Consider the following 13,741-nt stretch of genomic DNA (forward strand, 5'->3'; position numbering starts at 1 on the left):
ATGATAGGGAAATATTGGTAAGAGAAAAATCCTGCTTCACAATCGGCAATGAAAATCAAGTCTCTATTGTATATACTATATGAAGTCCTCAAACAAAACTTCCCATTAAAACAGGTGACCAACTACAAGCTTCCCAAGAGTAGCTAGAAAAAAGAATGGAAAAACTTATCTGAAATATTATGAACATACCTTCGGCAATCTCCTCCAACTCAATCACTACATAAAAACTACACTTATATTTGGCCAAGATTTTAAATATAACGAGTGGTTATGTGTGTGTCAAACATTTTGGGTACTCAACTTGAAATGCTTTAAAAGGAGCATAATTTTCAGAAAGCGCCGGGCACCTGCCTTCTGAAAAATCAGGCCCATTTAAGGCATACAAAAAAAAAAGGAGCCCAAAAATGAATAGACACCTTTGAAAATGTTGGCCACCATATGTTGATATGCAGTAATTTTTAAAATAAGAATTCACACATAGAACTCTTACCCCTAAACTAGTATTTATATGAGCTTACTTAACTTGATTTTTCTATTTAGCCCGGATATACAAAGAGATGGTCAATAAATGTCATTCCATCCCTCTTAAGTCTTGCCCAGCAACTCCAGAGATCAGACAAAAAAATATTTTTGTTGTCATTGGATCATATCGGTGTAAAGCATATAATTACCCTATTTTTGGATGTGTACACTCTGTTAGGTCATGCAAGAGTTTAAGTTAATTTAAAATTACACACTCCATATATTATAGCTTTGAGTGCTGTGTTATTAAATGTCACTAGTTTAGCATACACTCCAATTATTACTAAAGAATTTCTTCCCAGAGCAGCTGGTCTGAACAGGTAATAAATGTGTGCTATAACACTTTAGTTTTAATAGAATGCTGTTCAGGCAAGTACCACAGTAATATAGTCCCGCTATTCCAGGACATGTGGCAGCAGATTCAATGTTAACTGTGGAGTCTTATAAGGCAGAAATATTTTTTTTTTCAGGGATGGGATGTATTGGTTCAGTAGTAATTGGCATCTTGGTAAACCCGGCTTGTTTGCAAATGTTAAGGTAACATGAACCCTGACTGCACTTTCATACAATGTGTCTTCAGTTCTTTTGGCAAAGCTCATTGATGTATTGTGCTTGTCTAAAGTTTATTCACTGGCACACAGTGATTTTGTGACAAACAGGGAGGCAGAATATTATTGCTTTCTCTTCTTTGATCCCAACATCAACAAAATTTGACACAAGAAAGCACTGGATGGATGCAAAGCTACAAGATTTATACTTCATTATTCCTTCTAGACCTACCTCTCCAATAAAAAATGCACAGCCTGCCAGCATACCCCATTCTTTGTGAGCTACTGTATCACAATATCATGGAAGAATCTCAGTTTGCCCTAGAACTTAAAGAAAAGAAAAAAACAAATCCAGCTTTCCAGACAGGAACATCTCACCTCATCATCGCATTATGCTCTCACCCAGTGGGAAGGACAGTGATATTTTACTCTGGAATTTTGACTTTTAAGTATTACAAAATTAGATATTTGCCTAATCCCTGAAAAAATAGAGGTATTTCTGAATGCAACATACACTGTGTATGTGTGGGAAGGGTGGAACCAGCGACAGCCATGGTTTTACATTTTATATGTCAGGGGAGTCCTCCATGCTTTTGTAATGGTCCTAGAAAATGTCAACGTTTGGAAAATTGTACTCTTGGTATCAATGATTTGTAGCTTTGGAAACACTGACTGGCTGCTGCTGTGACATCTCTCATGGAAGCACAGCCTCTAGAAAGGATGTACCAGCCTGGTATAATAGGGAACGGCAGGGATGCACATTACCCCTGAAGAGCCATGGAAGGACAGAGAGGAGGTGGTGCCTTGGTCCCAGCTCACTGTCTCCTGCTTTGTGGAGTGCACTAAGTGCACTGGGAACCCTCTTACTCCACCCATGACAGAGCATGAGAAAGGAGTACACTTCCCTGCAGGGGCGCTGGAACAATTTGTATAGTGGGGGTGCAGCGAGCCATTGAACCAAACGGGAAACCTTGTATATGATAGAAACCACTTCAAGCCAGGGGCAGCACCTCCAGCACCCCTAGTTCCAGCATTTATGCTTCCTTGAGATAAAATCCCTCCTCAGTCCCTGAGGTGCTGAAGCTTTGCAGCACTCTGTATGCAGGCCAGTACCCAAATGGCACAAGTTGCCCCCAATCTTATTTCAAGTCACAGAGGCTAATCTTTTTTTATTTCTTTTATTTAAGCCATCAGAATACATTCACTCTGGTGTAAGCAGGCACCGCTCCCACTGAAGTCAACAGGAATTGCAGATGTTTATGTAACTCACTAAACTTTGATTACACAATTACCCACTATAATTCCATTTTAGTGCAGGAATAGTGAGCAGGTTCAGTCTATTTTGACCACGCAACTCCCACCTGTGGGTTATAACACATAAGATAAATGTACACGTTTGGACTGTCATGGATGCCTGTAACCTGAGTTGCTCCAGTTTAGAATAAAGACACCAGAATGTAGTAAAGCTGCTTAATCTAAAAAAAGTTAAGTTTATAAGAGGACAATTTTAGGGTTAACTAAGACTTGTCATAAATCTAAACACAATCTGGTCAGTACATCGATACAGCAAATACTATGTAAACAAAAAAATAATAGTATCAAACATACAGATTTCTTCAGTAACAAAAGGTACACAGGCCACACATCCTTTGCATACAAAACATGCACCATTAATTTGGATTTGATGTCACCACACTGCCCTGAGCCGAACAAGCACTTCCTTGAATAGGCTGGGGTCCTTCTTGGGGTTATCATCTTGCCACAATTAACAAAAGCTGTGAGCTTCAGACTCAGGGCAGAGATCTGTACTTCCCTTCTGCTATTGCTGTTTCCTTGTGGGTCTGGCTGAACTAACTCAGTTTGGTGCCTTTTTTTCTTTATACTGGGGAGTGAAATTGTCCACCATTGGAGACCCCCTTCTGCGCATGCTCCAAGTGTTTGTGAACTTTTTCATTTGTTTACTTGCTAGTTCTAGACTAGCTGGAGTCACTGGACATCTGCTTCATTCTTCTAGCAAAAAAACCCAAGCAAACAAACAAACAAAAACCCCAACAAAACAAAACTGGCTACTACTGTTTAAAAGGAACAGCAACAGAAGCATAGGTTACATTCTCCCCTACTGGGCCACTGTCATCTCTGATAGTCCTAGAAAATGTTTACCAGCCACATTAGGTCTGGCCACGTGAGCTAATATTCTAAATATTGTAATTCTAATGAATCAACTAGTCATGCCCATGTAGTGCATAAGCTTGGTGCATCAGAGGCTATGCATATAGTCCTGAAATTTCACTGGCTTGTGCCTTTGTCTCTGTGATTTGCAAAGCAAATTCTCAGCTACAACTTCCTTAGTTGATGTCTCTGATTTCTGTGTTACATCTTGTTCTGTATCTGCTTCTTTTAGTTAAAACATCAGGCAATTCTTCACCAGGTGTATATGATAAAGTATCATCTGGATTGTACAAAGGGAACTCTGATGATACATCTGGCAATCTAGCCCCTTGCGCATATGGTACAGTGTCATCCAAGTTCATTACTGCTGTGCTTTCAGCATCTGAACAAGTACAATCTTCAGGTGTAAATTCTGATGCATCAGGATTCAATCCAAAAGTTGTTTCAGCTTCCTCTGATCCAAAAATGTGATCTCCTTGAGAGTTAAACCATCTCACTCCCAAAAAGTTACTTTCAGTTACTGTTGTCACATTGAAGCGCATCATTTTCTGTAGTTAAAACAGAACCACATAGCCTCAATAAATCATGATGTAGTATTCTTTCAGGTGCAATACTATCTTCTGGTTTCACAATGTAAACAGGACGGTCATTCTCCTGCAGTTGTTGGCCACAACATACATTTGTTTTTCCCATCTGTCTGCTAATTTGTGTTTCCCTTTACATGGAGATTGCAAACTAGGATCTCGTCATCTTCAGGTGTGTGAAAGCCTAACTTTTGTGTCCCAGCTTCTCTCGTTGGCTCTCTGACTTTTTCTTTGATTCTTTTCTTGCCAACTCCTAAGCATGCTTCAGTTTTCTCTTACGAGCTTTCACGTACTGTTGATGAGTTATTTCAGAATTGCCTTATCGCTGAATTCCAACACACACTGGTAATAAAGGCTGTCTGCCAAAAATTAAGAAATAGGGAGACTCTCCAGTTACGTCATTTCTGGTGCAATCATAAGCATGAACCAAAGGTTTGACATACTTCTTTCACTGAGTTTTTTAATATCCTCCAGAGGCTCCAAAATAAGGCCTGTACACTTCTAGGCATTTCATAGAATCATAGAATATCAGGGTTGGAAGGGACCTCAGGAGGTCATCTAGTCCAACCCCCTGCTCAAAGCAGGACCAATCCCCAACTAAATCATCCCAGCCAGGGCTTTGTCAAGTCTGACCTTAAAAACCTCTAAGGAAGGATATTCCACCATCTCCCTAGGTAACCCATTCCACTGCTTCACCACCCTCCTAATGAAAAGGTTTTTCCTAATATCCAACCTAAACCTCCCCCACTGCAACTTGAGACCATTACTCCTTGTTCTGTCATTTGGTACCACTGAGAACAGTCTAGATCCATCCTCTTTGGAATCCCCTTTCAGGTAGTTATCAAATCCCCCCATCCCATTCTTCTCTTCTGCAGACTAAACAATCCCAGTTCCCTCAGCCTCTCCACATAAGTCATGTGCTCCAGCCCCCTAATCATTTGTGTTGCCCTCCGTTGGACTCTTTTCCAATTTTTCCACATCCTTCTTGTAGTGTGGGGCCCAAAACTGGACACAGTACTCCAAATGAGGCCTCACCAATGTCGGATACAGGGGAATGATAACGTCCCTCGATCTGCTGGCAATGTCCCTACTTATACAGCACAAAATGCCATTAGCCTTCTTGGCAACAAGGGCACACTGTTGACTCATATCTAGCTTCTCGTCCACTGTAACTCCTAGGTCCTTTTCTGCAGAACTGCTGCCTAACCACTCAGTCCCTAGCCTGCCACTTTATCTGTGGTCAGTCGGGGAACCCGGGCCTGACCACTACTCCAAGTTCCCTGGAAACCATATTCACAACAGCGATGTACTGCTTACTCCAATCCATCATAGCTATTTCCCTAGGATTCTTCTTACCAAGCCCCTTTTATCTCCAGCCCTATCTCAGGGCCAGCATCCTCAAATCCCTCTCCATCTCCAGGCCAGCGAGGAGCATCCTTCTTCACTCTGGTCCCAGCTGGGAACTGACCTGATAAAGCCCTGCAGCTCCTTTTAGCTGAGCCTGATGGGCTCTGATTGGCTGCTTCTATAAGGCATCTCTAGACAGGCCTGAAGAACCCACCTTTGTTGTTCTTTACCAGTGACTTTGCTGCTTTGTGGGATGGGGGTAGTATGACTGTGGGCCTCTGTCGTGCACTGCAAAGGCCAGGTAGACTCCATCACAGAGATGTTCAAAATGTCAAAGGTTTGTGAGTGTAGTGGCTGTCTGCAAGGAGAAAAACGAGGAATGCTAAATGTGGAAGAGAAAACTCATACGAGAATTGTATGGAAGAAATAGAACTAAAATGCAGCAATTGTGAGGGTAAGCACAGTGCAGCATACAAAGGGTGCATGGTGGCAGAATGAGCTTGAGGGAGACAGAAAATAAAACAGCCTATGCAGAAGCTACCAAAAGCTATTCACAGTGAAATGTGGAGAAAGAGGAAAACACCAGGGAGGGAAAAGAGCTATTGGTACAATGCAGTTCAGGGCAAGAAAGATAATATAAGGAGAATAGAAGTAGTACTCCTTGTAGGCAAAATTTGTAGCATTTATGATAGAAGTGATTAATTACACTTTATGGACAGGGAAGAAGACTGAAAGAATAAAAGAAGGCAAAAAGTGGCAGAAGAATATTTACATATAGGTGATCTCTCAATAGACTGCATTCATGCAATTTTAAATGAAGGTAATAAAGTAATTTAAACCTGGTTCTAATTATTTCTTGCTGAAACACACACAGTTATTAACACATGGCCAGGAATGAAAAAAAACTGTTTTTGAAGTGCAAAACAAATCTGAAATGCGATATGTGTACAAGGCACAGGATTGATTAAAAAACAATATGTTTAGACTTCCAGAATATGGTGTAATCAAATATGACAAAGACATAACAAGGGGGTGGGGGGCGTCCACTGTATTTATAAAGGAAGGTCTTAATTATTTCAAAATAGCCATACAAAACTTAAATTTTGAGTACAACACTGCCGAGATTCCTCTGCAAAATAATAACACCTTTATGGTAATGTGTAATGTTTACAACCTATGCAAAAAACTAGACAGTCTAGAACTGGAAGAGTTAGTTAAGGGTGTCAAAGGCCCCTGCATTATTAGCCATAATGAATTATGGGGAATCAGGAAAACTGATTATAATGGAGAATGTCTAGAACAGTTCATTGACATGAACAATCTGGTAGTATTAAATATTGGAGCGCCCATTAGGTTTAATTTGATGGATGGAACCTTTTCATGTTTAGATCTGGGAACTGCAACAAGCTATATAGCAAGTAAATGCAGCTGGGAAATTTATAAAGCAGATATAATGGGAAATGATCACTTCCCTATGCAAATTATATATCAAGGCCAAGGTAATGATGAAAACACTGAAGGAATTCCTATCTGGAGCTTTTAAAAAGCTAATTGGGGACTTTAAAGTAAATGTGATAAGTAGCAATTATATAAGTGATAATTTAGAGGAATTTCATGATAATATAATGAAGGGAGTTGTAGCAGCAGCCAACCTAGCTATATGTAAGATATCAAATGTAGGCCTGGCTTGATATGAGTAACTAGATGTGGGTAAGGCTACATTTTTCAGAAAGCATGATTGTGGAGGTAAATAGATCAGTAGGCTAGAGATAAGATGTCCATGGTTGCTAAGGGGGAACACCTTGGTGCTATTCACAATGGACAAAACAACAATTGACAAAATAAGCCTGGACTGTAAGATGTGGTAAAGAATAGGTCATGCATAGACAGTGCATTGACAGAGTATACTGTGCAGGGACTGGTTCCCACAGAGTAACCAAGCCAATTCTGAAGCGTGTGATGTAATGTACAGTAATGCAATGTATGTGTAAATATATATATAAAGGAAGAGGGTTACTGTGTAACTTGCATTTGTGATGTACCCGGCATCCAACCCCTGAATTTAAGTCTGATCATCTTAGCATAGCTTTGTTGTGTGCCGAATAAAGATACCTGAATGACAAAATCTGAAGTTGAACTAAGATCTTGGGAAGCCAAGTGGAAAGAGGTCTTAGAGGGAATCTCAACATAGTGGTGCTGTGACTAAGATTCTGGATTCCATTTGTCTGGAGCAGGTAATGGAGTTTATTATATGTGTAGCTTTGCTGTCAAGGATTGCAACCCAGCTGTTTAGCAATGGCAGTAGAAGGATTCAAATTTAAGGAGGTTCCCAGGCACTAGAGGAGTGGGTTAAATCTAAAGACAGCCCCTATGGAGAACTGTTTTAGCATGAAACTGGGACAGGGTGGAAAAGAAACTCCAATGAATTGTGCAAACAAACAACAACCAGCTACACAAACAAACAAAACCCCTATGTTGTTACAAGACTTTTTATTGGAAATTGGAGCCTTAAATCAGCAAGCCACGAGTGGAAAGAAGGCTCAAGGGGAATCCCAACATAGAATTGCCATAAACTCAGATAACCAGTTCCCCGCTAGAATGAAGATTGTAAAACAGCAATCAAAGAAAGAAATAAGGCATGCAAACATGAAAAAAGTACAATGACTAGCATGGACTTAATGAACTATAAAAGATGTAAGGTGGTGGCACAAAGACTTAACAAAAAGACAAAGAAATAGAGTTGGAGAAAGTATTGGGGGGAAATGAACAAAGATTCCAAGGTTTCAGAGATATATAAACAAAATTAAAAGAATGACTGGGATGCAGAGTAAAAACAAATTTTACCTGGTAAATGATAAAGTTGAAAGTTCTAACTTAGGACAAGCAGACATTTTAGCAAAAGAGATCCAGTCAAAGTAAAGAATTTCATGAACAAATTTTAGTGAAGGGTCCATAAACCAAATCACACAGGACAGCTGTGCTATATGGGCCAAACACAGAAGGCTTTAGGCAGCTGTGGAAAGAACAAATGAGGCACTCAGGGGGATTTTAGACTGGGGAAATACTTGGGGATGTAAGTTCTCACATGCTAAAACAAAAGGAATGATCTTCACAAAAGGGAAGCGTGGGGAAGAATGGACCTATATCTCTATGTGGAGAAAATTCAGGCAGTTCAAAATTTTACATTCATAGGTGCTGTGTTTGATAACAAACTAACTTGGAAGGGTCATATAGATAATATCAAGACTAAATGTAAAGATAAGATAAATTTGCTTAAACATATTGCCAGGAACAATTGGGGTGCAGATAAGATAACACCATTGATGATGTTGATAAGACCATTTACAGATAATGGATGCCATGCCTTCAATAGAGCTTTTAAACCAACACTTAAAAAGTTAGAACCAATCCAAGCCCAAGCTCTGTGAATCTCATGTGGAGTGGGTATTATTACATGGTTGTATATGATGCAGGTAGCTACCAGAGAAATGCTGATGAAATTGTTACATTTAATGTTTTGGGCTAAGGTTAATGGAAATAGTTAAGATACGAGTACTAACCAAATATACAAGGATTGTTGGGAATTAAGTAGACAAGATGTAACTGGGCACCACAGACTCGGGTCATCAGGGTCAAAAGTTGGATAAAAGAATAGAGTGAAAGGGAAGAACTGGAAGAGATTAAAATCTTTAGTCAGGGGAAATCAAACTATAGCTGGACAAATGTTTCTTCAGTTGTGGATTTGGAATTATATGATATGACAAAGTGAAGAGTAGGACTGTGACCAATAAAATGTATGAGTTTATGCATGGCACATAGGGTCAGCATTGCCAGATCTATACTGGTAGATTGGAAATGGCCTTTTGTATCCCTGAATTTGGAATTAAGAGTTCTATAAAACTATCCAATTTTGTGACCAGTATGACAGCCAAATTGTTAGGCATACTGTTGGCACTGACCTGGATAAGAGATGCCCACCCAATTATAGCTGCTATTCTACCTGACTCTTTATTGGGTATAATGGTGATCAGAAAGGGAGCTTCAGAAAGCAGGAATGACTTAATCAATGAAATATTGTTCCAAATTACAGAGAGAGTACAATTAGGTGTACATATAGTAATAGCATGGATTCCAGTGCCTGTTGGGTTACCTGGCAATGAAATGGCAGATAAAGCAGTGAAAAATGCTTTAAAATGAGGAGATTGATATAAAAATATCTCTGAGTAAACAGGAATTCAAAAGTTTAATTAAGAAAGAATTTAAGAAGGAATAGCAAGAAATATGGACCAAGAGAAAAAAAGACGAAAGCTCTAAGAAATATGTCCAAGACTTAAGGATAATGTCCTATTTCACAGCTTTGATAGATGAAGTGAAGTAACTGTACTTAGAGTGCTAACAGGTCACTGTGATCTGAATGGTAATTTATATCTACTAAACAAGCACGACAGGTTGTGCAAAACATGCAAAGTTAAAGAAACAGCTCTGTTATGGCAAGGCAGGGAGAATTTTGCAGAAAGACAGATTCTTTATGAGGAACTCAGACGCCTCAAGGTGAAAGAATATAGTCTGAATGGATTGGTGAGAACACTGGGGAAGTGAGGTAGCATTAAAAAGGCATTATTACGCTTTTTTAAGGATATAGGACGGGATAAGAGGATATAGATTTTGATTATGTGAAAACTGCAGTAGGTGGTGGTCATGGCCTCACATACTGAATCTGCTGCAGCATAGAAAGAAAGAAAGAAAGAAGGAAAGAAACTGCAGGGGAAGGAGGCTGCAGTCACTTCCTGAGATGAGCGAGGTCATCAGGAACAAGGAGGAAGTCTGGGGAAAGAATAAGGCCTGAGATCCAGAGTCCAGGGCTGGGGCAACACGGGGGTGCAGGGGGAGCCCAGGGCTGGGGTGGGGGGGCGGCAAAACACCTAAAGCTGGCTCTGTTCCTACCATTTACAGCAAGCTGTAGCATGAGGTCTATGCAGGGGGTCAGACCAGATGATCATAATGGTCCCTTCTGACCTTAAAGTCTATGAGTCTATGAATCTATGAGCTTCCTCACTCCCTCACCCTCTTTCCTGTTGGTAGTGGCCAAGGGACTGCTGGGAAATGTAGTTCTTTCCCTGCTCCAGGGCTGGCTCTAACCAAGCTAACCAAGGGAGCTAACCAAGGAACTACAGCTCCCAGGGCCCCCTGTTGGTTCTCAGTTCCCATGCTGGATTCTTGCGCCCCTGCAAATTTGCCGCCCCAAGCACCTGCTTGCTTTGCTGGTGCCTAGAGCCGGCCCTGCTCCTAAAGATTCTGTGATGGCAAACCATCAGAGGTCATAGGAATCAGGGAAAGAAAAGCTGTTCAGAGGCCTGGAGACCGGAGGCACAGCCTAGGCCCTAGGTTAAGTTTTGCCTGTGGCCAACAAGGGCACATAAGAAGGGTCTTCCCCGATATGAATTGTGAGGAGGAGGCTAGCCCAGAAGAGGGATCTAGGTGGAAAAATACAGAAGCATGGCCTACCAACAAGCAGGGACAAGTGTTTGTTTTGGGTGCCGAGAAGCCAGTCATATAAAAACGCACTGCCAGCTCAGGAAATTGTGGGGTGGGGAAGGTGTGGGCTCCAATGGGGTGGGGAAAAATTAGGGGTGTGTGCTGTGGCAGGCATGCAACCTGCACACCAAGTAGAGCGTAGCAAGTAGTTAAAAGATAAAATGATTGGGACAGAGAAGAACCGGACAGAAACAGCGACAGACACAAAAATGAAACCATCCATGATAGGAGCACAGACCAGATGGAAAGAGCACTGGGGCGGATTCTGTGGAGCAAGCAAACAAGGCTTCAAGAGAAGTTAGCCACAGAGCAGGCCTTGTGAGTAGCTGCAGAGGATTAAGAATTCTGCAGGAGACATAGACTGGGGCTATGGGAGAAAAGGGCCAAATGCTGCACACGGTGGGTAATGTGCAGAAGGAATGTGATGACCAGCAGGTCCTGCTCCAGTAACCCCAAGGCAGAAGGCATCCATTCTGCAATATCTATTAGTCACTCAGATCTGTTTTCCCATGTCTTAAAGTTTCAACTCTTGCTCTGGATTTTTCATTTTCCCAGAGTGAGCTGGTGTCTTTTTTCTCTTCTTCACTATCTTTGCCTTTGCAGCTCTGGTTCATGTAGCATGCACTGCATCTAATATGAAACATAAGTGAGAGGAGAACCATTCTAATGTACTTGGAAATGCATGATCACAAAACACAATAATGAATGTGAATGTTAATGCTCGTTACACTGATAGCAGCAGATCATGCACTCCTTTTATGGAACTAAATGTCAAAGAATATTATAGAAAAAGAGAAAATACAGCAGAGGGTAACCAGAATGACACAGAATCTCAGATCTGTATTCTTGAAGGGGAAAAGATTATCTGAAAGCTGATTATAAGAATCTGTATGTGGCTAGAAATTGGATCCTCTGCCACTAACTATGACTAGGAGAATAATCTGGCAAGAGAGCTAGGCATTCCCTATTTACACATATATACTTGCTTAAGTAACTAATGGAAACTGCAACTAGCATGGGACAATTATTGCCCTTACTTACACCTCTTACAACCTATACAAATCAATGTTCGTGGAAAGTTTACGTGAGTGAATTTGATTAAAAATTTACCTTGTTAGCTTCTCAAACCAAGGACCATGTCTTTGTATGTGTTTGTACATCATGTAGCACAATAGGGCCCCAATCCCAATGGATGCCTCTGAGTCCTATTGCAATGTAAATATTAAATAATATTAATAAAACAGTCGTAGTAGGAGAGGGATGGCTTACAGGTTTGCTAGCAGAATACAGAGCATTTCATTTCAAAGACGTAAATTCAAACCTAATTCAGCCAAGTAGCCATCAGCATCTAATGGGCATTCAATTCCCTGTAGAACTAGAATTGGAGATCGTAGCCCATTTTTCTAATGGACAGGTGGCCACATCACAAAGAACATCAGTACGACTAGTGTGAGGTGGCAGTCCTGTCAGCGAGAGAGAGAGAGCTTTATTGCAAGAGGGGGTCTTTGCAGGTCAGGGTGAATTCACATTGTGGAGAAGTTTCCATTGCCTGTACCTGATCTGGAAATGAAAATAAGACTTCAGTCTCCTTTGCTGTCAGTCAGGCACTTTTCAATAGCAACTACATTAACCTTAGAATATGAGCTACACTCCCTGGGAATTTGTGTGCCTCCCCCGATGATAGTGATATTGATGGAAGGAGGCATTATAGGACATACACACATTCACAAGGGGGAAGGAAGGGAGGGCAATGTGATAATATTGTCACATTCTTAACATTTAAATTATACTTTGTTGGGAAAAAATAGGATTAAATGCTGCAGTCCTTATTCCAGCAAAATGCACATTTATTTCCATGGCAGCCTGGTCAGAGTAAGGACTAACTACTACTAGTGGATGAGCTAATTGATCATTTTCTCTCCTAAAATATTATTTTGTTCTATGTGGAAAAAGCTCATGACACAAGGACACACTGTTTGCATTTCAAGCATGGTCTCCTTAAAAAGAGACACTAGGCTTGGATCAACAGTCCTGGGTTCTGTTGGCTCTGCTACTGATTTCAATCGCCATTCAATCATGTGTAAAATGGGTAGCATAATTAAGGCTAAGATTTTGTCACACATATTTTTATTAAAGTCACGGACAGGTCATGGGCAATAATGAAAAATTCATGGAAGCCTGTGACCTCTCCCTGACTTTTAGTAAAAATATCCATGATAAAATGAGGAGCCTGGGCAGTTGCGGGTGGGCTGGGAGCTCCAGGGTCCCCCTCCACTGGCAGCTCCTAACTCCGTGGGTTCCCCCTGCTGTCATGGAGGCTGGGAGCTGCAGGGGTTCCTCTTGCCCGAAATCATGGAGGTTTTTGGAAGTCACGGAATCCATGATTTCCCTGACCTCCGTGGCTAAATTGCAGCCTTAATCATTATACCTATCCCCAGAGATGTTGTGAAATGAATATTTATGAAGTGCTTTGAGATCTTCACTGCAAGGGGTTATATATGTCCAAATTAAATTAAATTATTCTTTAAAATGGAAATTTATATAGAAAACAACACATCTTGCAGGCAGACTCACGTGTTAATGTCACTAACACATACAGATGTTCTTGTGTCAAGGCAAATGACATTAACATTATGACACACATTGGGAAATAGAAATACAGTTTCATTAGCATGTTTGACACAATCCATTTTTTTCTTCAGACTCCTATAAAGAAAGTGTAGAGTGTCTTTGTAACTATTTTGTTTTCATTGTCCTAGTTTGTGCACCTTTTGATTACTGCAGGGGACTTATTTGTCTTGTGTGGCTGACTGAAGACGATTGTCTGCTTGGACAGTAGACCTAATTGATTTCTGACACTAAGGCCATTTACAGTATATAGAAAAATTAATCTCTAAAGTTAAACACAAATAGACCACAGGTTAATGTTGAGGACAAGATCAATATATTTTCCCAAGGCAGGGCTCAATGCAGTAAAACAGATTTTTACACTGGAGATTCAGCTTTGCATGCTGAGCTAGCTAGTTGAAGCTACCG

Source organism: Trachemys scripta, chromosome 1 (genome assembly GCF_013100865.1).
Source record: "Trachemys scripta elegans isolate TJP31775 chromosome 1, CAS_Tse_1.0, whole genome shotgun sequence".
NCBI lineage: Eukaryota > Metazoa > Chordata > Testudines > Emydidae > Trachemys > Trachemys scripta.